This window comes from Pseudonaja textilis, chromosome 1 (assembly GCF_049901715.1).
Source record: "Pseudonaja textilis isolate UNSWEBS1 chromosome 1, rPseTex1.2, whole genome shotgun sequence".
In the NCBI taxonomy this organism is placed as follows: Eukaryota; Metazoa; Chordata; class Lepidosauria; order Squamata; family Elapidae; genus Pseudonaja; species Pseudonaja textilis.
In genome coordinates this window covers 132,023,741-132,046,425 of record NC_141990.1, presented here as the reverse complement: position 1 = coordinate 132,046,425, position 22,685 = coordinate 132,023,741, and the positions used below count along the sequence as shown (strand labels likewise).

General features: G+C 39.1%; 1 long non-coding RNA gene across 1 annotated transcript; it reads left to right on the top strand.

The window, feature by feature from the left end:
* Positions 1-205: 205 nt before the first annotated feature.
* Positions 206-22,242, top strand: LOC148127809 (uncharacterized). Its single transcript, XR_015741125.1, has 3 exons — positions 206-329; positions 3,629-3,702; positions 22,215-22,242. It is a non-coding gene; the product is annotated as an uncharacterized LOC148127809 (long non-coding RNA).
* Positions 22,243-22,685: the final 443 nt, after the last annotated feature.

Here is a 22,685-nt window from a genome sequence, read left to right as displayed (position 1 = left end):
TTTTATTAGTTTATAATATAAAATACAAAAATACTAAAGAAAATAGTAGGAAAAACAGGGGAGGGAGAAGGGGAGCGGAAAGTGTAAGGAAAAGGGGGGGGGGAGAGAAAGAATACATCAAACCCCAACTTTTTACTTTTATGTAATAGCATCAACATTTCATTTTTTTTTCACCTCAAGCACAAAGTCCAGAAGTGGCTTCCAAGTAGAAACAAAAGCAATCATGTTTTTCTTTTCTTTAATCAAACACATTTTGAGTATGTTCTTTTCCATGACTTTCTCTTGCCTCCAACAGAGGAGCCTCTATGAAATGAGTACTTCAACCAGAGGTGAGTACTCTTGATACATAGATGCCCCACCATTAAAGAATATCTTACTTTGAATGAGCAATTAGAGGGCAGTTCTTCATTTAAAAGCATTTATTTAGCAAGGCTGTTCAGGCTATAGCCAGTTTAGGGCTCAAAAACCATAAAAAGGAGGCATGGGGTGTTGAAACAGATATTTTGAAACACTCTTGGCATTTCTCCAGCAGACCAAGTACATAAACAATTCCATTGGACCCTGTCCTCCCCATCGTGGGAGGTAGTATATTTCTATGTCATTTTTATAATTATTACTACAACTCTATGCAAAGTGTATTTATTTATTTACTATGTTTCTACACTGCCCATCTTATTTTAGTGGCTCTGGCCAATTTACAACAGCATAATAAAACCAGATCAATACCTTAAATACAAGCATAGCTTAAAAACAGAGGTTTTTTTTAAAAAAACCAGTGAACCCTTGCAAGTAAAAATAAGTTAGGTTAAAGTTCAATGGCAAGGAAGTTAACAAGACAATGGGGGTTTCATCAGGCCGCCAACCATCTCCAGGGCTGCATTGCATCTTTTGATGCCCGTGCTAATCGGCAAAGCCAGATGTCAACACTCTTCTGGAAAACCAGATGAAGGAGGACTCGCCTTGCCCCTGGGGGGTAAGGGCAGGGGCAGCAGTTGAGAAGACTCTCCTCCTCAATCCTGCCAATCAAAACTCCCCAACCAATGGGATACAGAGCATGGCCTCCCTTCTAGACCTATCATATGACATTAATGCATATCTGTGCCCTTCTGTCTGTTGCTTAATGGGCGCATATCCTTTTGGGAGTGGGTGGATGGTGGACAGTGCTTAAGTGACCAGGCTCCCATTGTCCCATCTGAACAGATTCCTTCAGACACAGCAAGAAGGTAAAGTTCTGTCCACCAAGCACAGGATTAACTGGAGAAGACAACTTTTAAGAATGCCACAATATTATTGGCTTGTTGCACAGCCAGTGAGCTGGCTACAGAGTGACTGGGCTATGTATTCTCCCAGATGGTCCAGCGGTGAACTGAATTTCATTATATATTGGGCAGACCAGCCTTTGCTTTCATTATCTTCAGGAAAGTTGGATTAATATTCCTCCCCCCCCACAAACTTTTGTTTTTGGCAACCGCATCCCCAAAATATAAGTGCATTCAAAATGTTCATTAATTAACACTGTTTTTATGGGCTACATCCATTTAGTAAAATTGCTGAAGGAAAGTTGCCGACACATCTGCCATTGACTTCTGTTAGCTTGGGCACGTTAGACCTCTGTGAATAGCAGCGCTGAAAAAAATAATAATGAAAGCAGTCCAGAAATGTATGTAGTGTTGGAGAGAAATTCAGATCGCTATAAATTGCTGTGATCTTGTTTTTAATCTCTGGGGTTTGCAACCTTTTATAAAATGACCCAGTTTATATTGTATCAAGAGCAGATGTAGTGGTTTGATTGCGGGTAATGTTGCTTTACAAAAAGGTGGAGGCAAGGAGCAGGTGGGGACCGGACTCTCTCAGAATTAACTTAGGGAGGTTTATACACCCCTCAGCTGAAAGCATTGCTGGCCAGATTATAATTATAATTACCTTGGCTCCATCACAGTGTTTATCTGCCATGCCACCCACCCAACCACCTGCCCGCTATGAATTCATTCAACACGAACTTCATCTTCTGTCTTTTAGGGTACTTTCTCCCCCCACCACTTATCTTTTTTGCTTCTCCCCCTCCCCCATGTAATGGAATGGACCCTGTGAGTAAATGTTCCTCTTATCAAGCAGTGAAAAGATGACAAAGGCTTTGGGATAATAAAATAGCAGGTCTACGTTTAGTAAGAAAATCTTATGAAAAGAAGAAACATTTGAACAGCTTCTAGGAGAGTTCAGAGTGAGTTGCGTTCTTCGGTTTAGTGACAAGATGAAGGATCACCTTGAAGAATCAAGATTTGAATGCAAAGTCAGGAAGGCAGAGAACAGAACATTCCCTTCCTAAATAAGAGATGGCTTCTGCCCTTGTTTTGAGGCTGCAGAGTTGTTTGACTAGGGATTCCCAAGAGCTAACTATGAAGTCAGGTTCCAGTCTAGAAGTCGTGCTGGGTGACGTAGGGCTGGAGGAGATCTGAGTGAGTCCACAGACAAGAGACTTTTACTCAGACTGAAGAACCTGAAGTATTCTAAAACACAAGACCTCATCTGAACCTTACAAATCTGGAAACCTGTCCAATATCCAGCCCTGTCTCAATTCTGGAAAGAGGAAGAGAAAGAGAGAGGTAGTCCTTCCTTGAAAGCTATTCGGAACTCAAACTGGGTTGAGATCTTTGACGCCTTCATTTCTAGTGCAGACAACATACCCTTCCAAATCTCAACTTCATCTGAAGAACCAGAGGACTCCATCAAGCTTTTGGACCCACTGAGTTGATAAAATATGTTGGGAATGTTCCAGTGGTGAACAAATTATTTTACTACCGGTTCTGTGAGCGTGGCTTGGTGGGTGTGGCATGGCCTGGCCTGGTGGGCGTGGCATGGCTTGGTGGGTGTGGCAGGGGAAGAATACTGCAAAATCTCCATTCCTATCCACTCCAGGGCGAAGGATACTGTAAAATCCCCATTCTCTCCCCACCCACTAACCTGCTTTCCAGCTCCGTTCCCCTGTGCAGGGCAACAAAAGAAGACCCAGTCAATTAGCTGGGACTTGGGAGACAGAGAATAGATGGGGCGGGGCCAGTCAAAGGTAGTATTTGTTGGTTCTCTGAACTCAACATTTCGCCTACCAGTTCTCCAGAACTGGTCAGAACCTGCTGAATACCACCTCTGGAATGTTCCTTTTCTGATGTTGCATTTCCTGGGGATGTCCTAACAGAGAAAGGACAACCTTGATAAAGAGTTTCCAACTCTTCCTGTTCCAGTTCTGGCAGGTGCAAAACCTATACAATGTTAACGTCAGATGAAAACTTATTTATCTTGAGCTTTAATTGTTGACCATATTGCTTTGTCTCTTGTTGCTGTCATAATTGCCCTGATTTTAATATGCTAGAATTTTTTAGTTAACACATTGTAATTTGTTTTAAGATGGTGCGGGGGATCTTTTAGGAACTAAGAGCTATATTTAACGTATTTTTATGCTTTCTAATCCTACCTTGTACTTGTACTTATTGTAGTTATAGTGAAAATCAGGAAACAAACTGAATAAAATAAGAAAGAAAGACCAGTGCAACCTATTTTATGATTAATGGCATGGGATTTTTATTGTCAGGCACCTGTGTAGGATGTTTAATTTCTTTTTCTACATAAACAGAAGTACCTACAACACTGGGAGATCTGTTGCAGCAAAACTGCAATTGATTGAATGGAAACCCATGAGGAAATCAGGTAAGTAGATTGAGAGAGTGTGGACAATTCTGGTTTTGCATTTTTCCCCCTCCTCCAATTCCATAGTTTTTAAACACTAGGCTTTGCATTATGCCTGAAAATTGTAACATCCATTTATTTATTCAACATAAATGAAGCATACATTGATGTTACAGGTTGTCCTCAGCTTACAATGGTTCATTTAGTGGCCAAAGTTACAACAGCACTGAAAAAAAGGGTACAATTTTTCACACTGTTGCAGCAGCCCCATGGTCACATGATCAAAATTCAGATGCATTGCCAAATATGCCAAATATAACTCAGATTTATGATGGCTGCTGCAGTGTCCTTGGGTCATGGGATTCCCTTTTGCGACCTTCTCCATGCCAAGTCAATGGGGAAGCCAGATTCATTTAACTGTGTTACCAACGTACCTTAATTAACAAATGTTTCACTTAGCAACATAAATTTTGAGCTCAGCTGAGGCTATAATTCAAGGATGGCCTGTATTAACTGATATTATTTAATCTGAATGTTGCTGATTACCCAGATTTCAAGAGTTTAAAAAACAAACTATTTGTAGTGCTGTAATTGTATAGTTTCTGAAAGAACTGCAGCTGCTAGTCCAAAAATTACCGGATAATAGGCTGTTTTTTTTGTTTGTGCTGGACATGAAATTAATTTTGAGGGAACCAAATTAATCTCCAATACTGAACACTTCAACAAGAGAATAATCAGGGAAGCCATCGAAATAGAGAAACACCCCCATAACATGAATAAATGGATGATACCTCCTGCCTACCAGACATCTGGAAACTAGGCCTTATCAACAAATGAGTCCCAGCCACAAAAACCAACACTGGACCCAAAACAACACATGATACCACCACCAATCTCCCTCACCAGACTCAAACCCCAAACCATCCCATAGATGAAAGGCAACCACCGTCCAGAAACCAGACCATGGCTGCATCCACCAGCTGCCACACTTCCCGACCCCCAAACCAAGTAAACGGACACATGCCATGAACACATAGCCAGGCCTCAAACTTGGAGCCAAACCAAAACCCGGAACGTCACATCACAGCCACCAGCTCAGGATATCACATCACGGAACTCAGGAGGCTACACCACAAAACCTCAGGATGTTACAACACACCCAACGACCCAGGAGATTATAGCACAAGACCCATGATGTCAAAACAATAGAACTCAGAAGGTTATCACACAGCCCATTATCCAGGTCATTACAACACAGGAGGCTGATAGACACACAGCCAATACCTCAGCCACACATGTTCTTACAAAAAATCTGCAAAATCTGCAAAAATCAACTCCATCAACCAATCAAGAAATGACAGCACAGCCAAACTCCCCACCAGGATTTATAGAGAGACAGCAGCTCTAATCACGCTTTGCTCGCACAAGCACGAAGAGTAGGACCTCGTCAAAATATCGCCAAAATACTCTCAATCTTACATGGGAAAAGACCCAAAAATGCCAAGACCTGCACACCCACCCACACACACACACACACACACACACAGGTTTTGGCATGTTCGGGTCTTTTCCCATGTAAGATTGAGAGTATCTTGCCGATGTTTCGGTGAGGCCCCACTTGCCATCCTCAGGCTGCTGCTTTCGGCTTCGTACCAGTGCAAGCAGTGTGTGATTGGAGCTGCCGTCTCTCTATAAATACTGGTGGTGGGGGCTGGTGTGCTGGGCTGGTTGGCTGCGCTACTGCCTGTTGATTGGTTGATGAGGTTGATGTTGGTATAATGGGCTGTGTGATGGCCTTGTAGGTTTTGTTGTGGAGATATCCTGGATCATGTGCTGTAATCTCCTGGGTCGTTTGTTTTGTAGTGATCTTTTTTCCATTAGCCTCTAGTGTTTTAACGGCTTGGGTAATGGGTTGTGTGATGACCTTGTGAGATTTATTACTGTGGTATCCTTGGTCTTGTGCTGTGATTTCCTGAGTCGTTTGCTGTGTTGCCAAGACCTGCATACCTGTACCCGTGAAAATCTATATAGTTTTTTAAAGTTTTCTTAACTTATATATATATATATATGGCATTCGTCTTTGTTCGGGTATTTTCCCATGTCATTATAGTTGTGCTTTTAAAGTTGTAGCAACATTTCGGCAGAATCTCATCTGCCATCATCAGGCTTCTGTATTGTGTTCATCTGTGAGTCAGACTTTTACAGCTGTTTCAGTTATATATATATATATATATATATATATATATATATATATATATATATATATATATATATATATATTAGTCACAGCATACATTTTTAAATAAGAAACAATATTCTTGTAATCACAAAGATACACCAACTCCTAGGTTTATTAATTTGCCAAGGATTTACATCTGGAATAACATAAGATGATAATCCTACATTAGACAATAGAGAGAATGGACAAATAGTGACATTCCATATATTGTTAAGCTATCATTCTGACCATTTTTAGAAAGCAGAGCCCTTACTAAGGAGTGTCGTGATTTGTGGGTTCAGCAACATCTGAAGCACTACACACAGGTAGTCCTCAACTTGCAACAGTTCACTTAGTGTTACAATGGCACTGAAAAAGTGACTTATGCCCGTTTTTTCAGTTACGACCTTTGCAGAATCCCCATGATCAGGTGATCAGATGCTTGGCACCTGTTTAATATTTATGGGGGTCATGTGATCACCTTTTGTGATCTCCTGGCAAGCCAAGTCAATGTGGATGCCAGGTTCACTTAACAACCGGATCACTAGCTTCTCAACTGCACTGATTCACTTAACAACTGAGGCAAGAAAGGTTGTAAAATGGGGCAAAACTGTCTTAATAAATGTCTCACTTAACAACAGAAATGTTAGTACTCGGTTGTTGTCGTAAGTTGAGGACTACCTGTACTGACTATTCCTTATCTGTATCATAAGACTTTGCAATTAAATAATGGAGAAACTAAGAAGGTGGAAGCATGCTAACACCAAATCCATTAATTAAAAGCTTCAATCAGTCCCCTGCACACATACAGGTACACATGGCTGCTTTTTAATAATTAACTCTCTCATGGCAGTACTTGTGGTGCTTTAGACATTGATGAACTCCAAGCATCCATCAGTTTCAACATGGTTGTCTAGAATTGCTAGGTTTTGCAGTTCAGATGCTTGTTTTTCAGCTTTAAGCGACTTCCGATTGTCCATCCTCAACAAAGTAGCTGAGCTCCACTCTAAGGAAAACATAGACTCAAAAGCTCAAAGATACAAACCATAATCCTGGATTATCTAAATGAAGCACACGCATCTACATATAAATCTTATTTTTGTAAAACAAATAAGATGGTGCTTTAATAAATGCCTATATAAATGAGTTTTGTCTGGGATATATTCATTAGCAGAACAGAGGGATGTCTGTAGCAGTTATGGTCTAGAAACCTGGTGAATGTTCCAGCACAAACAAAAAAAAACAGCCTATTATCTGGTAATTTTTGGACTAGCAGCTGCAGTTCTTTCAGAAACTACTTCCAGCAAGATTTAAATGTAGTTAAAAGCCACAAAGTATTCCGAGGTACTGTGATAAAGATATTCATGTAGGGTTGTTGATATCCGATGACAATCTGAAATACTTTATAACAGATTTGTAATTAATTAGGGACATGAATGAAGAAAGAATATTAGGCAAAAAATCAGGAAAACTGACATAAGTGAGAATATCATACACATCTATGCAATTTCAGAACTACAAATGGTTTGTTTTTTAAACTCTTGAAATCTGGGTAATCAGCAACATTCAGATTAAATTATATCAGTTAATACAGGCCTTTTATTCTTCTATGTTTTAATCAGCTGGATTACAATAGTCATGAGCAGGGATGTGGAAAAACTGCAGTTAAGGAATCAGGGAAAGAAATAAAATTTGCTATTGTCAATGGAGCGAATACATATAATCTAAAATTATCCCAACATTCAAGGGCCTTCATAAATATGTGCTTTGGCTCCAGTGAAAACTGACACAACATAGTTTAACATTCCTTACATATTTTAAACTACGATATATATGCAAGAAATGAAACAACACTATTGTCTTCTGAATTCACTCTGCAAACCTCCTGGGCTTCTGATTTTTTAAAATTGCTAATTAATTTTAAGATCTACTTATTTTGTCATGGAGAACATAGCCTTGTAACAAAACAGTCTACAAGCGATGTTCAGTCTCACAGCCTCTTTGATGATATCCTCTTGAGATACCCATGCCAAAATTCGATAAAATATTCCTGGCCATGTAATTTGGGATGATTTGCCCCTATAAAATATGAGGCAAACTAGCAATAGCATTTATATTTATATACTGCTCCACAGTGGTTTACAGCACTCTCTGAGCAGTTTATAATATCAGCCTATTGCTCCCAACAATTTGGGTCCTCATTTTACTGACTTTGGAAGGATGGATGCCTGAGTCAACCTGGAGCCAGGTTTAGCCGAGATCCAACTTTTGACAGTGGGCAGAGTTAGTGTGCAAAACTACATTTCAAGCACTGTAGCACCACGGCTCTTAACTACATGTGTTAAGTCTCCAAAATGCTTAGAAACTCCATTTTGGTTTTAACATCCTTCTTCATTTAAAAAAAATAAAAGGGAGAGGTGAGAAACTTGGTTTTCTCTCCTCCATTTCTGGTGATATCATCATGTCACTAATGTAGCCTATGGCTCCAAATTGGACATGACACCAGAAAATTTATAGTGTTGTACAGGTAGTCCTCGACTTACAACAGTTCATTTAGTGACTGTTCAAAGTTACAATGGTACTGACTTATGACCACTTTTCACAGTTACAACCTTTGCAGCATCCCTATAACCATATGATCAAAATTCAGATGCTTGGCAACCGACTCATACTTATGACGGTTGCCGTGTCCCGGAGTCTTGTGATCACTTTTGGGAACCTTCTGACGAGCAAAGTCAGATTCATTTAACAATCGGGTTACTATCAGCTGCAGTGATTAACTTACCAGCTGGATGGCCTGCTTGCAGCATTCTGTCAGCCAAAACGTTTTGGCTGCCATTGGCACCGTGGGCTATTTCTTTGCTATTTCCTTTGCTATTTCCAGGCCGGCCGCGTGGATCAGATTTAAGCACCCCACAGGCCACATCGGGCCCGCAGGCCTTGAGTTTGTTACCTCTGTGGTAAAATAAGCCTTGCTAGGCAGGATCAAGCAGTTGACTTCTGGAGCTCCAGAACACATTGGGACTAAAGACGAAAGTGATGAATTTAAATGAACCTGGGCTTTAAAACTGAGCTATGAATTTAGGGCGTGGAGACAGGTACTGATGAAAAGATGATTAAAAAATTATATGGATATTTGCTAGAGGTTAAACTAAAAGAAGAACAAGTTAAAGAAACAATGATTGCTTGGGGGAAGAATTTTGGACATGGGATAGATTTGGAGAAATGGCAAAAACTGTGGTCTCAAAATTATAAAATGACAATGTCAACAGTATATAAGGAGAATTTGTGTAAGATGTTTTACAGGTGGCATTTACCCCCAGCAAGAATAGCAAGAATGTTTAAGAACAAATTGGAGAAATGTTGGTAGTGTCATTAGATATCTGGATCATATTATCATATGGGGTGGACATGTGCTGAGGCTAAAAGATATTGGACTAAAATCCACACATGGTTGGAAAAAAATGACAAAAAAATAGATTTAAAACCAGAGATATTTTTACTGGGCATTACACCTGAAACATACAGTAGAGAATTGATATACTTGATTGTAAAAATGTATTAACTGAGGCAAGGATCGTATTTGCTAAAAACTGGAAAAATGAGAAAATTCCCTGTGGAAGACGAAGTTATTAAGAAAATAATGGAGTGCGCAGAAATGAGTAAATTGACATTCGATATTAAAGAGCAAGAAGATAAACAATTTTATAAGATATGGGACCCATTTTATCAACGGTTAGATAAAAAAAAACAAGACTCTGTAAGGCTCTATAGCATAAGTATAATAGAATTGTAGAAATAAAATAATGTAAGGATATATTACTATTGAATTGATTAATGACAATGAAATGAATGTTACAATGTAAGTTAAGTTAAAATGGTGATTAGCTCGCATAAAATGATGGAATGTTAATAATAGTCTAGTAAATAATTAACAATGATAATATATATATATATATATATATATATATAGTTGATGGATAATATGAGCATTAATTCAAACCATAAGGGAAAGACTATAGAGATTATGCACAAAAGTTTTGTACCAATCGACACACTTTATGTAACTGAAAGATAGTTTTATGTTTTATGTGTTATGTTTATGTAATATTAATGTCTGTGTAAAAAATAAAAGAACTTTAAAAAAAAAGAATTTAGGGCGTGGACACTGTCGTTTTGTTTCTGGAGGTTAGGCAGTTCAGCTGAGAACGCTTCTCCCAATGCAAAAACCTCGTTATTTTAATCCATACTCATTTAATTGACAAGGGAAGACTTTCAGATATTTCAGTGGCGTGCATATCTTTATTTGATTGCAAATTAACTTGCCTCAGCTCAGCTATGCAGGTCTGTCGATTTGAACAGAATTGGGCGTTAAATTAACTTTTGAAATTTTTGAGAGTAACAGAAGCAACATGGCAGGGAGAAACGTTCCAAATGGGAGTGTTTTAAATGAGGGTTAATTCTCCGATATAGCCACAAATGAGAGAGAAATTATGCTTCTCCAATCTGAACACAAGCGTGGCTTGGAATACCGTCGCTCAATTAGATCTGCCAGTTGAACAAACAATAAGGTGTGTGTCTTGTTAAACTCCTCTTTTCATATTCTGAAGCCTTTTCTATATAGGGATTTGCGTAGGCATTCAGGACACAGCTGATGAGAGATTTGTTTTAACTGCACCAAGAAAGTGGGAAATGAAATATGGGTAAGCAAAAGAAAATGTAGAGATGTAGCGTTCTAGGAAGGGTATCCAAAGTTGCTAAAATTAGGCATTTTACGATGAGTTTCTTAAACGCATACATTTTTGAATACAGTTTAGATCAGGGGCTTCCAACCTTGGCAACTTTAAGACTTGTGGACTTCAACTTCCAGAATTGAGGAATCCTGGGAGTTGAAGGCCACAAGTCTTAAAGTTGCCAAGGTTAGAGACCCCTGGTTTAGAGGGTTGGACAAAACAAATTTGGTGAATTCATTCCCTGTTTGTACTTCTGCGGATTCCCCTTTGCTGGATCTTGCCATTTCGCCTCAAATTTGGTCTGTCTTAAAGGAATATAGGTAGCCCTTGACTTATGACCCCCCTCTTGAGCCCAAAATTTATGTTTCTAAGTGAGACATTTGTTAAGTGACTTTGGCCCATCTGATGACTTTTCTTGCCAGATTTGTTAAGTGAATCACTGTGGTTCTTAAGTTAGTAACATGGTTGTGAAGTGAATCTGGCTTTCCCATTGACTTGGCTCATCAGAAGGTCTGATAACAGATAATCAGAGTTGGAAGGGACCTTGTAGGTCATCTAGTCCAACCACCTGCCCAAGCAGGAGACCCTACACAATTTCTAACAGGTGGGAGTCCAATCTCTTCTTGAAAGTCTCAAGTGATAGCGCTGTCAACTAAAAAGATACTCCTTTGGTCTTTTTAGCTGCCAGAAAAAGAGAGTGTGGGAAAACAAGGCATTCTTGAAATGCCCCGGTAGCCCAAAGTTGTTGGAGCATAAGAAGGAGAGCATGATGGATGACTCTTGGAGATGGATGTGTCCCATTGGAGAAGTCACATTCATGGGGTGGGGGAAAGACTAGGGTCAAGGGGGAAATGTATGATGTAATTTAGTATCGGCTGCACCCAGCCACGGGCCAACATGGCAACCTCTAATAAATCAATTTTATTTTCTCTGAGATGCGGCTAGAGACTTTTGATTTGAATGAGGGTGGATTTGTTGGAGCTCTGACAGGTGCCCTCACAACTTCCAAGGCCAAGTTATTCTGGTTGCAAAAGGGGATCCCATGATCCCAGGACACTGCAACCATCATAAATATGAACCAGTTGTCAAATATCCGAATGTAAATCATGTGACTACGGGAATGCTGCAATGGTCATAAGTGTGAGTAATGGCCACAAATCATGCTTTTCAGTGTTGTTGTAAGTTGGAATGGTCACTAAATGAACTGTTGTAAGTCGAGGGCTTCCTGTACTTCTTTTGGCTAAGAAGGGCTACGCGTACACGTACATGAAAGAGAAATCCATTTTTGTCCAATCATATATATAGAATAAAAGGAACACTCTGTTTTGTGGCATGACAATCCAGTTGGTGGCCCCTGAAATGACCTCTGGTCTGGAGGATAATTGTGTGCTTTTAGTAAAAGCTTTTGAAACAGCATTTGATCATAAACTAATATGGCAAGCTCTGAGCTACTAACGCCTGCTGCTGCGATACTCAATTTGGCCAATATTCGAATACAGCTCATCAGTCTAGAACCCACATTACGTATCTGATACTAGGACAGTTGAGAAAGTCCAGAAATATTTCACAAAAAGAGTTCTCCACTCCTCTACTCGTTGTAGAATACCTTATGCCACCAGACTTGAAATTCTAGACCTTGAAAACCTTGAATTACGCCATCTTCGGTCTGATCTAAGTATGGTATATAAAATCATACATTGCAATGTCCTACCTGTCAATGAATACTTAAGCTTCAACCATAACAATGCAAGAGTACACAATAGATACAAACTCAAGGTTAACCGCACCAAACTTGATTGCAGGAAATACGACTTCAGCAACTGAGTGGTCAATGTCTGGAATACTCTACCTGACTCTGTGGTTTCTTCCCCAAACCCCCAAAACTTTAACCTTAGACTGTCCACTATTGACCTCACCCCTTTCTTAAGAGGTCTGTAGGGGGCGTGCATAAGCGCACCAACATGCCTACCGTCCCTGTCCTATTGTTTCTTTTATTTTTCTTATAGGTACCCATTTCATGTATTCATAACTATGTATATACTTATACCTATTATCTTGTAAGAAATTGACAAATCAAAATAAATAAATAAAATTAATCTCTACTTTGTTGCCACATGAGTTCTGGATAATCGTGTGCTGTTAGGGCCACATTTAGACGTGATATTCAGCAGGTTCTGACCAGTTCTGGAGAACCGGTAGCGGAAATTTTGAGTAGTCCGAAGAACTGGCAAATACCACCTCTGACTGGCCCCGCCCCCATCTATTCTCTGCCTCCTGAGTCCCAGCTGATTGGCTGGGTCTCCTTTTGTTGCCCTGCACAGGAGAACAGAGCTGGAAAGCAGGTTAGTGGGATGGGGAGGAAATGGGGATTTTGCAGTATCCTTCCCCCAGGAGTGGGAAAGAATGGAGATTTTATAGTATCCTTCCCCTGCCACGTCCACCAAGCCACACCCATAGAACTGGTAGTAAAATTTTTGAATCTGACCACTGTCCACGTTACTTTTTCAGAGAAGGTAAAACTCACAGTGGGAACAGAAATGCAATAAATCGAGAGCATCCATACCACATCAATGTTGGACAGGGATCTTTTCTCTACTTCCATGTTGGGGAGTGGGAATTTCCTTTGTTTCAAAAATGAAAATAATTCTGGGATTCACATTGTCATTGTTAGTGTTCCCTGCCCCCAAATAGTAGGAGATAGTGGTATCAATTTTTGGCAATTAATTGCCAGAGAAATTCAACCATATGGGTAAAGCGAGTATGGGGGCTTCTAAAAAATCATCCTGGGTCTTCTGAGGTTCCAGCTCTAAATTGGCACAACAGGAAAGGCATGGTTGCCCCCAAAATATCTGAAAAACTAGGGCAAGGGGGTTACCAGACCTGTCCATGCAGCCTTTGATGGTCATGGGGAAATGATTACAAGTGAGGGAAAGAAGAAAAAATTCCCATCACACAAGAGGAAGTTGGGTGGTAGAGCACCGGATTTCTTTCACCCTGAAAGACCAGATCTCCACAATGTATTTTATTGAACGGATTAATTTTCCCTTCCTTTGTGATCAACCGGGTCAAATAGTGGCACACCTGGAATTATCCTTTTACCTAATAGTAGATTTTTCATTAACTGGTTATGTTGAATGCCCAACTTGGATCTTTCTAGCCAAAAACAATGTGGATCAACTCCTTCCCTATCAATTATACCCTTAGTAGCTTATTAGAAAAGGATTTCATGGCATAGCAACACGCTCTACATGGGTGGCCCCTGAAAATCATCTGGAAGCTCCAATTGGTGCAAAGTGCAGTGGCCCGCATGGTTTTGTGCAGACCTTGATGTGTACGTGTATCACTTCTCCTGTGGGAGCTGCATTGGTTGCAGATTTGTTTCCAGGTGCAATTCAAAGTGCTGTTTGTCAGCCATCCTTCATGGCTTGGGACCAGGTTGTCCGAGGGACCATCTCTTGAAGGTCATATCTGCCCAACCCACTAGAGTGGGAAGGCAAGGAATGTTGTGTGTCCTTTCCCCTAAGGAGAAATATCTAGCGAGATCCAGAAGAAGGGCCTTCTCTGTGGTGGCTCCCTCTCTCTGGAGCATCATCCCTCTGGAGATTAGACTGGTCCCCACTCTAACACTTTTTCAGAAGGCCCTGAAGATGTGGTTCTGCCAGTGGGCTTGGGGAATTGGATGGAGCCCATTAAATGGCTGGCATGAATGTATGTTGTCGCTGGCGTGAGTGTGGGTGGGTGGGTTATTATTTTATTAGTTTTCTTTTTTTATTTTTATTATTTCTTTTATGTTGTGTTTTTATGTCCTTGTATTCAGCCTTGAGTCACTATGTGTGAGTAGATGTCAATACAAATTTTCTAAATAAATGAATAAAACAAAATACTCAGGAGAAATGTCTGCATTCTGCATCATATAAGACAGGCAGCAACAGAACCTTTCAGAAAAGCTTGTTTTTCACTTTCTCTATCGCTGTCTCAGAAACCCTTGGGTCTGCCGTCTGCTTAAAGAAATGCCTAAAATATAAAATCTGAATGTACTCCCCCTCCTTGACAGAAATTTAAATCTGAAAAGGAGGAGGGGGTTAACCCCCCCTCAAAGCAGGCTGTTTATTTGTTAGCATTCCAATATGCCAACATGTGCAACAGAAGAAAATCAAGCTTTTGACAGGTGTAGACACTAGACTCTGAAGCAAGCGCCTAGTTCTCTTGAGTGTTTCAAAGGTTTTTCTTCTGCCAGACTCAAAATAAATTTCTATCTCAATGTCCAAGAAAATAAATAGTGCGCTTTATTTGCCAAAGCTCAGGGCTAATTAAAATAAATAAATAAAAATGCTTAAAGTTCTGATTCTTTTTAGAACATACTTTTCCCCTCAGAAGAAATTACCTGTTGCTTTGTAGTTAAAAAAAAAAAAAAGCTCAAAGATACAAATTTAACAATGAGACACAACATCTTAAAGTTTCCACTCCTTTTTTTGCTTCACAAATATGTTGGCCTCAACCAATTTCCGTGCATGCCTTTCTTATTGTACAATATGGGGATTTTGTGTAATTCATAGCAGAATGGAAGCTGACCAAAGCTTTGGAAAAAATTCTTCTGCGCTAATTATTTACTATAAAGTTTTAATATGAGGAGCCTCATATTTGATTTTTGTTTTTTTGTTCTGTCCTGTGATTAGGAGAGGGTTTGTAATTGGCCTGAAATGGTATGTGGTATTTGATGGCGTATAATTAAAATTGTGAACTAGTGTTTAGTATATTGCTGTTGACACAAAAATGGCAGGTCATATTTGACAATTCACAGGTTTTGAGGATCCATATTTGTGTTAACTGTGGCACGCGTCAAATCAGAACTACCTTCTAACACTCCTGTTGCCACTTCCAGAATTAAACCTTTGATACATAAGATATTTGAAAGATGTGAATGTTCCAAATAACAGAATTACAGAGTTGGAAGAGACCATGGAAGCAGTAATGGGATTCAGCCAGTTCGCACCAGTTTGGGAGAACCGGTTGTTAACTTCCTGAGCAGTTTGGTGAACTGGTTGTTGGAAGAAATCATTAGGATGGAGAACTGGTTGTTAAATTATTTGAATCCCACCACTGCTTGGAGGTCTTCTAGTCCAAACTCGTGCTCAAGCCCTCAAAATCCCCTATACCATTTCAGACAAATAGTTGTCCACTGTCTTCTTAAAAATGTTTTCTTTCCTCCTTATTCCATGGCTATTATTCACATTCATTTTGCAGGTTGAGCTCTCCAGAAAGATTCTGCAACTGCTGTTCTCCTAGTCTTTAAAGCTATCAGGAAAGAGAACCATGAACTCCAGGGGTGGGATTCTACCAGTTCGCACCTATTTGCTAGAACTGGTTGTTAACATTCTAAGCAGTTCGGAGAACTGGTTGTTAGAAGAAATTACTGGCCTAATCCTGTAAGGAAGGCAGGATGGAAACATTCTGGTGTTGCTTACAGAAACTACCTCTCTGTTAACCCTTATTACATTCTTGGCAGGACTAGACTTCCTGTCTCTGCAACTTCTCTGGAGTTTTTTTCCCCTCCTTTGCTGGTACTATTATTACTAGTATTATTCTGAGTCAGGTAAATGGGCACTGCAGCTTATCATTTAAGAGGGACTCTAAATTTGAGCTTTATTTTGATGGCAGGAGATAGAGGTGAGGCCTCTTTATTTATTTTTTTCTTGGTTGGAGACTTTGGAACTGAGATAGTGCATATCCCAAAATCACAGAGATGTCAGTTTATCCTTCATGACTGTATTAGTATAATAAAGTAGTAAGCTGACTAAGTGCAGGGATCTGGAGACCCAAAGAGAAAGCAAAGCAGGTAAATTCATGCCCCACACCAGAGGATATTATAGGCACAGAAATGCATGTTTCTCTTTCCAATTGAAATATATTGGGATTATATTTCAATACTGACCTACCCGAGAATAAGCCACTTTCAACTGAAAAAGACTACTTCTGAGTGGACTTGTATTTAATTGTGATGTGATTCATTAAGAATCAGGATGATGGATTGTGAATACCATTTGTTTTTAAGACTTTGCCAATAGCACCATGAGAGTCAATTTGGTGTAGTAGTTAAAGCATCAGGCAAGAAACTGGGGCATTGGGAGTTCTAGTTCCACTTAGGCATGAAGCCACCTCACGAATCTTGGGCCGATCACTTTCTCACAGCCTTAGGAAGGAGGCAATGGCATACCACTTCTGAAAAAACTTGCCAAAAAAACCCCCAGGGACTTCTTTAGGCAGTTTGCTTAAGGGTAAATTTAAACTGCTGTTGAAACCAATGAGAGAAGGCTTAAATTTCATTAGTTTGGATGAAAGCACATTAAACCCATGAAAGTACATGAAATATGATACAAATCTCTATTTAGCCCATTTTACAATTTCACAGGTTACATTTGGAAGGGTAAAACCTGTCTTCTCTTTGGTTTGAACTCCTCTAGTACATTTGTTATTTCATTCCCCAATTCTACCCTTCCACCCCAAGTGCTGGTCAAATTATTGTAACTAAATTAAGATGATTTTATAAAGATATAACTCCAATCAGTTTTAATGGATTTACTTCCAGGTATCTGTAGGAGGAGAACTATGTTAGTCTATAATGGCAAAAAAACAGGAGTCCGGTAGCACTTCTTTTTTTGGATAATTTTATTGAATTAAAACTGTTTTCATTGGCTTCAGCTCACTTTATCAAATACATAGAGTGATTAGACTGATATAGGATATAAACTGAGATGAGAAAGAAGAGAAGACAGGTGGGTTATGTAAATGCAGATTATATGTGAGATAGATTACAATTACTTCAGCAATTAACAACTGTAATGTGTTAAAAAAAAACTCGACATTTTTGTTGAGACTTCTGCCTGGAACCTTCAAAGATGAATGTGAGTTTAACATGTTTCTTGCTTGATGGCACTGTTAAAAGTCCTCTTTTTTCATGACAACTTTGAGGTCTGCTACAGAGTATCCTGGGAGGGTGAAGTGCTTTTATAATTGCTTTGAGGACTTGTAAATTAATGCTTCCGTTAATTATTTTGTGAAAAGTTTGGCCAGTTTCTTCTATGTAGAATCTATGTAGAATCCAAAGGGCATTGATGGCAGATAGCAATAGCACTTAGACTTATATACCACTTCCCAGTGCTTTACAGCCCTCTCTAACAGGTTTACCGAGTCAGCCTATTGCCCACAACAATTTGGGTCCTCATTTTATCCACCTCGAAAGGATGGAAGGCTGAGTCAACTTTGAGCCTGGTGAAATTTGAACTGCCAAATTACAGTCAGTTGGCAGCAGAAGTAGCCTGCAGTACTGCACTCTAATTACTGCGCCATCGTGGCTCATAGTGGCATATATCAGAGGAAGAGTACATGAAGATTCCTCTACCGCAATCTTGTGTGTGAAGTTATCAGGGCCTGTAATGGTATATTGGTGTAGATGTGGGAGCAAAGTAGACATAGCAAGACCTGATTCTCATATTGTATCGTTATCCTGTTGTTCATTGTTGGTTGTGAAAATCTGCTTCAGGTTGGCTGGTTATTTGTATGGAAGTATGGGCCTATAAACTTATGCCTTTTAATGATACATGTTTTCTGGGAAAAGTCAAAAATAAAAAATCAGAAGGAGCCAAACTCCTCCTGATTTCTTCTTTTTTTTTTTACTTCCTGGAAAGTGATGTTGGGAACGAAAGAGGATTGCTTGAAGCAAGATGTGGTCAAAGACAACCATGCATAATTCCAATTGCTTCCGGTTCTTAATCATCTTTTAAAGTTGATATTAAATTAAATGGGGTTTGAAAGTGTGTCATTTTGGCCAGGTGTATCCTCTGTTCTCTTACATGCTGTTCTTCCTTTTAGCCTTAGTGAGTGTGTAAAATGTGTTTTCTTTCACCCAGCCATTCTTTTGTAAGCAAGGTGGAATGTGGCACAGCATGTCTTCTCTTCACCTAAACTCTAGCTCTGCCTTTGGTGACACCAACTTGTCCTGGAATGAAGAAAGTATTTTAAAATAGATATTCTTGATGCCAGCACAAAGGCTTGTAAATTAAATCAGTCAAATTTATGACTAGTGGTTAAAAAGCTGTAAATGTTATGAATTTATGATGCTGTACTCCATTCAGCTGTTCACTGTTTCTGCCTCTCATCTTCCCCCATCTTCCCTCTCTGATGTGGAATAAAGTTTATATACGAGGGTGAGATCATTATAAATAGTTTATGTTACACAAGTGCAATTTTAAATGTTTGCAGGCAAAGAGTACTGTGCCCCTGAGATACCAACTGTATTTCATGGGTTACTGCTTCACGGAGCTGACAAGAATGCATTTTGCAAATAGTGCACCCTTGCACATACTTCCCAGTTTTATATTTCTGAACTTTAAAAATATTGGCATATATGGAAGGCACCAGTTGTTAGTAGAATTCAGTAGGAGAAACTACCTGTATTATATTATGTCTTGCTTAAAATCACCCCATTTTATACAGGTTTAAATAAAAATGAAAATGAATTCTAAATGTTTTGAGATGCTCTGTAGCCATTAATGGTGTGAGCTTTAAGTTGTTTTTCTAATCTTTGGAATGTTCTACAACATTACTAAGAAAAGCATTAATTGAATTCACAGATGATCAAATATTTTCCAACTTAGACAGGTTTCCAATTATTTTGGATTAGAAATAGCTATTTCCTGTTTTACCATTGCATCTGCCATGCTTAAGGTGGTTTTTTTTTTTAAAAACAATCCAATTAAGTGTAACAGAAATATCAGATAATCAGGAATAATATTCAAGAACAACATTATGTGTTTGAAAATTACTATGCTTATCTTAACACATTTCTTATAAAAAGTTACTGGCTAGATTTACAATCATTTGCAACCATTGTAGCAAAATAATTTCTCAAAGAGGTTGCTCTTTTAAGATGTTTTAGCCTTTTTATGGTCTGTCACAGAAAAAAATTCTAAGAGAATTGTCTGCCCTTCCATCCATCTGTCCACCTTCCCACCCACCCACCCACATCCATCCATCCATCCATCCATCGATCCATCGATCCATCGATCCATCGATCCATCCATCCATCCACAAGGAGTATTTTTGAGGGAGAGGATTAAGGAATTTAACATGATTTTTGGTGTGTGTGTGTGTGTGTGCGTGTGTGTGTGTGTGTGTCTTTGAATCAGTGCTGACTCCTGATGTTTGCTTGGACAAGTCCTTGCAGGTGTCTTGACAACATTTTGGGAAGTGGTTTGCCATGGCCTCCTTTCTAGGACTGAGAGTAACTGGCCCAAAGTCACCCAACTGTTTCTGTGCCTCAGACAAGATTAGAATTCACAACCTTCCAGTTTCTAGACTGGTGTGCCTTGTCTACTTCTCTAAACTGGCTGTCTTTACATGAAAGAATCAATAGAAATCGATGCTGTATGATGCTAATTTACACCTTCAGTGCTCAATTTAAGTCTCTGAGAAGTCCACAAGTAGGACATAAACATCAAAACATTCTTCAGATCACATTTTCTAGTAAACGGTATTGAAAAGTAATGATAGTTTCATCATGGTTAATAACCTTATCTAGGCTTGATGAAGATGTTAATCCCTTTTTGAGACCTATTACTCCAATATCTGATTGTAATTCAAACAGATCACTGTATGTGGGAAGAAATGCTTTCTTCCGTTTTTTCTTGCCTGAATTTTCTATCACTCAGCTTCACTGAGTGGCCCCAAACATCTAAGTATCCACATTCCCTACATACTGCATACTTTTTACATGAACTTTCCATTGGCCAGCTTTGTTTTTTAATGAAAGTGCTGTGGTACTTCAGACAGAGAGTTGTTGTCCCCTCGAGTGCATGAGATGGACCAAAACACTGGATACGGACCCCAAGAGACCCACAGAAATGTGAAACAGTATTTTAGCATGTCCTACCATGCACAATGCATCTTATCCCACTCAATTTCTAACAATAGCATTAAGAGTTTGTATAGTGAAGGTTTGTAGTGAGAGTACAGTTGTGTTTCCTGTTTGGAGCTTTCTTTCTTTCTTTCTTTCTTTCTTTCTTTCTTTCTTTCTTTCTTTCTTTCTTTCTTTCTTTCTTTCTTCCTTCCTTCCTTCCTTCCTTCCTTCCTTCCTTCCTTCCTTCCTTCCTTCCTTCCTTCCTTCCTTCCTTTCTTTCTTTCTTTCTTTCTTTCTTTCTTTCTTTCTTTCTTTCTTTCTTTCACTTCCTTCCTCTTCCTTCCTCTTCCTTCCTTCCTTATTATCCCACCTTTATTACATATTACATAAGTAACTCAAGGTAGTGAACATAACTAATACTCTTTCCTCCTTCTATTTTCCTCACAGGAAACCCTGTGAGGTGAGTTTGAACTGAGAGTGAGTGATTGGCCCCAAGTGACCCAGATGGCTTTTATGCCTAAGGCATGACTACAACTCCCAATCTCCTGGGTCCTCAGCTGGCACCTTCACCACTGTACCAAACTTGCTCTTGAAGCTGTGAAATCCATGTTGGGAATACAAGTACTCTCCTTTTGTGCATCACTGATATGAAGTAATTGGAGCCTGAGCATATAAATAGTCTGCTCTTTCTATCTGCTTTAACAATACGGAATTGTCCTTTTGCTACCATTCTACAAGTTTAAAGCTCCTTTAGGACTTTATTATTCTAAATAATTTTTTGAAATCACCATATACTCATTCCCAATGCTAGCTCATTTATGAATAAGTTAAATGACACCAAATCACAATACAGATTTTTTTAGACATTTCTATGGTTGTGAAAGTCAGAAAAAAATCAGAAAAAAAATCATGGGTTTTTAAGAGGACTGTCACCTAACCAATGCAACAACATCTCCTTTAATGCTTAAGAAAAACAAGACAGAATAGGTTTTGTTGCATGCTTCTGTGCATTTGTCTGTGTGGGGGATATAACACAGCATAAGGCCAGAAGCAGGAGATCATTCGTAGAGATAAACCATCTCTGAAAATTTATTTCTAATCTAATGTTAAAGATGACCTTCAACTGTCAGCAGATGTCTTCTCCACTACTAGCAGTCATATCAAAAAAAAAAAACCAGTTACTTAAAATAGCCCCCATCTTTTGCTCATATATAATCAAAGCATTTGTACCAGAAGTTTTGTATGCGTGCCATTCTACTTGTTCCTTTTTTAATCTTTGCAAAGCAGCTACATATGGAGATGATATTCTTCCGAATTTTATATCTCTATTGGACTTTCCTAAAATACTTTGATTAAAAAAAAAGAAAAATAAAGCTGAGCAAAAGAAAAAATCACAATATATATGAAAGTTGAATATATACGTGGTGATTATATCAACTGAAGTGGGAGGCCAATTATTTTTCTTGTATTTGTAAAAGTCAGGTGTTGGAGTTTAGCGTTCCTCTTGGTAGCCATTTCCTTGGGTACTTTGGAGGAGCAATTGCTGATGCCCCCAGTCTCTTAAATTAAGTTGCTTCAGCCTGCCCTCCATTTTGAAACATCAGGTTACAGCTGGAGCATCACAGACGCCAAAGTACAGAGCCAATACTCTTGTCTAAATGTTGTTTTCTTTCCAACCTCATCCCAGCTGCCCTCCACCTGCAAAATGAAAAGGCCTGAAATTATGGAAGATAATTTACCTTCTCGAAGTTGACTGCTCCTGATGGTTATGGAAATTGCTAAGTAAAGTGTAATTTAAAATGAAAGCCAAATTTTGAACAATACATCTTTATGTATGTAAACATATGTACAACATTTGTAATAAATGTCCTCTGCAACTAATGTATAAAATACTTTTTTGAAATTAAAGACATGTTGAATTCTTGCACCATAAAGCAAAGCAGGGAGACCCACGTGCAGAAAGGGAGTCTTGTATAAAGTATCTATATGTCTCAAATGGAATAAATTATCAGCTCTTTGCTTAGAATTTGCTCTGAATTGGGGCCAATGCAGCTGCAATTTTCACTGCTGTTTGATCTGCCCTTTCAAGTTCTGATGATCCTTCCAAATTGCTTTTAATGGACAGAAGCCAACAAAAGAAGGGGAGCTTGTTGTCATA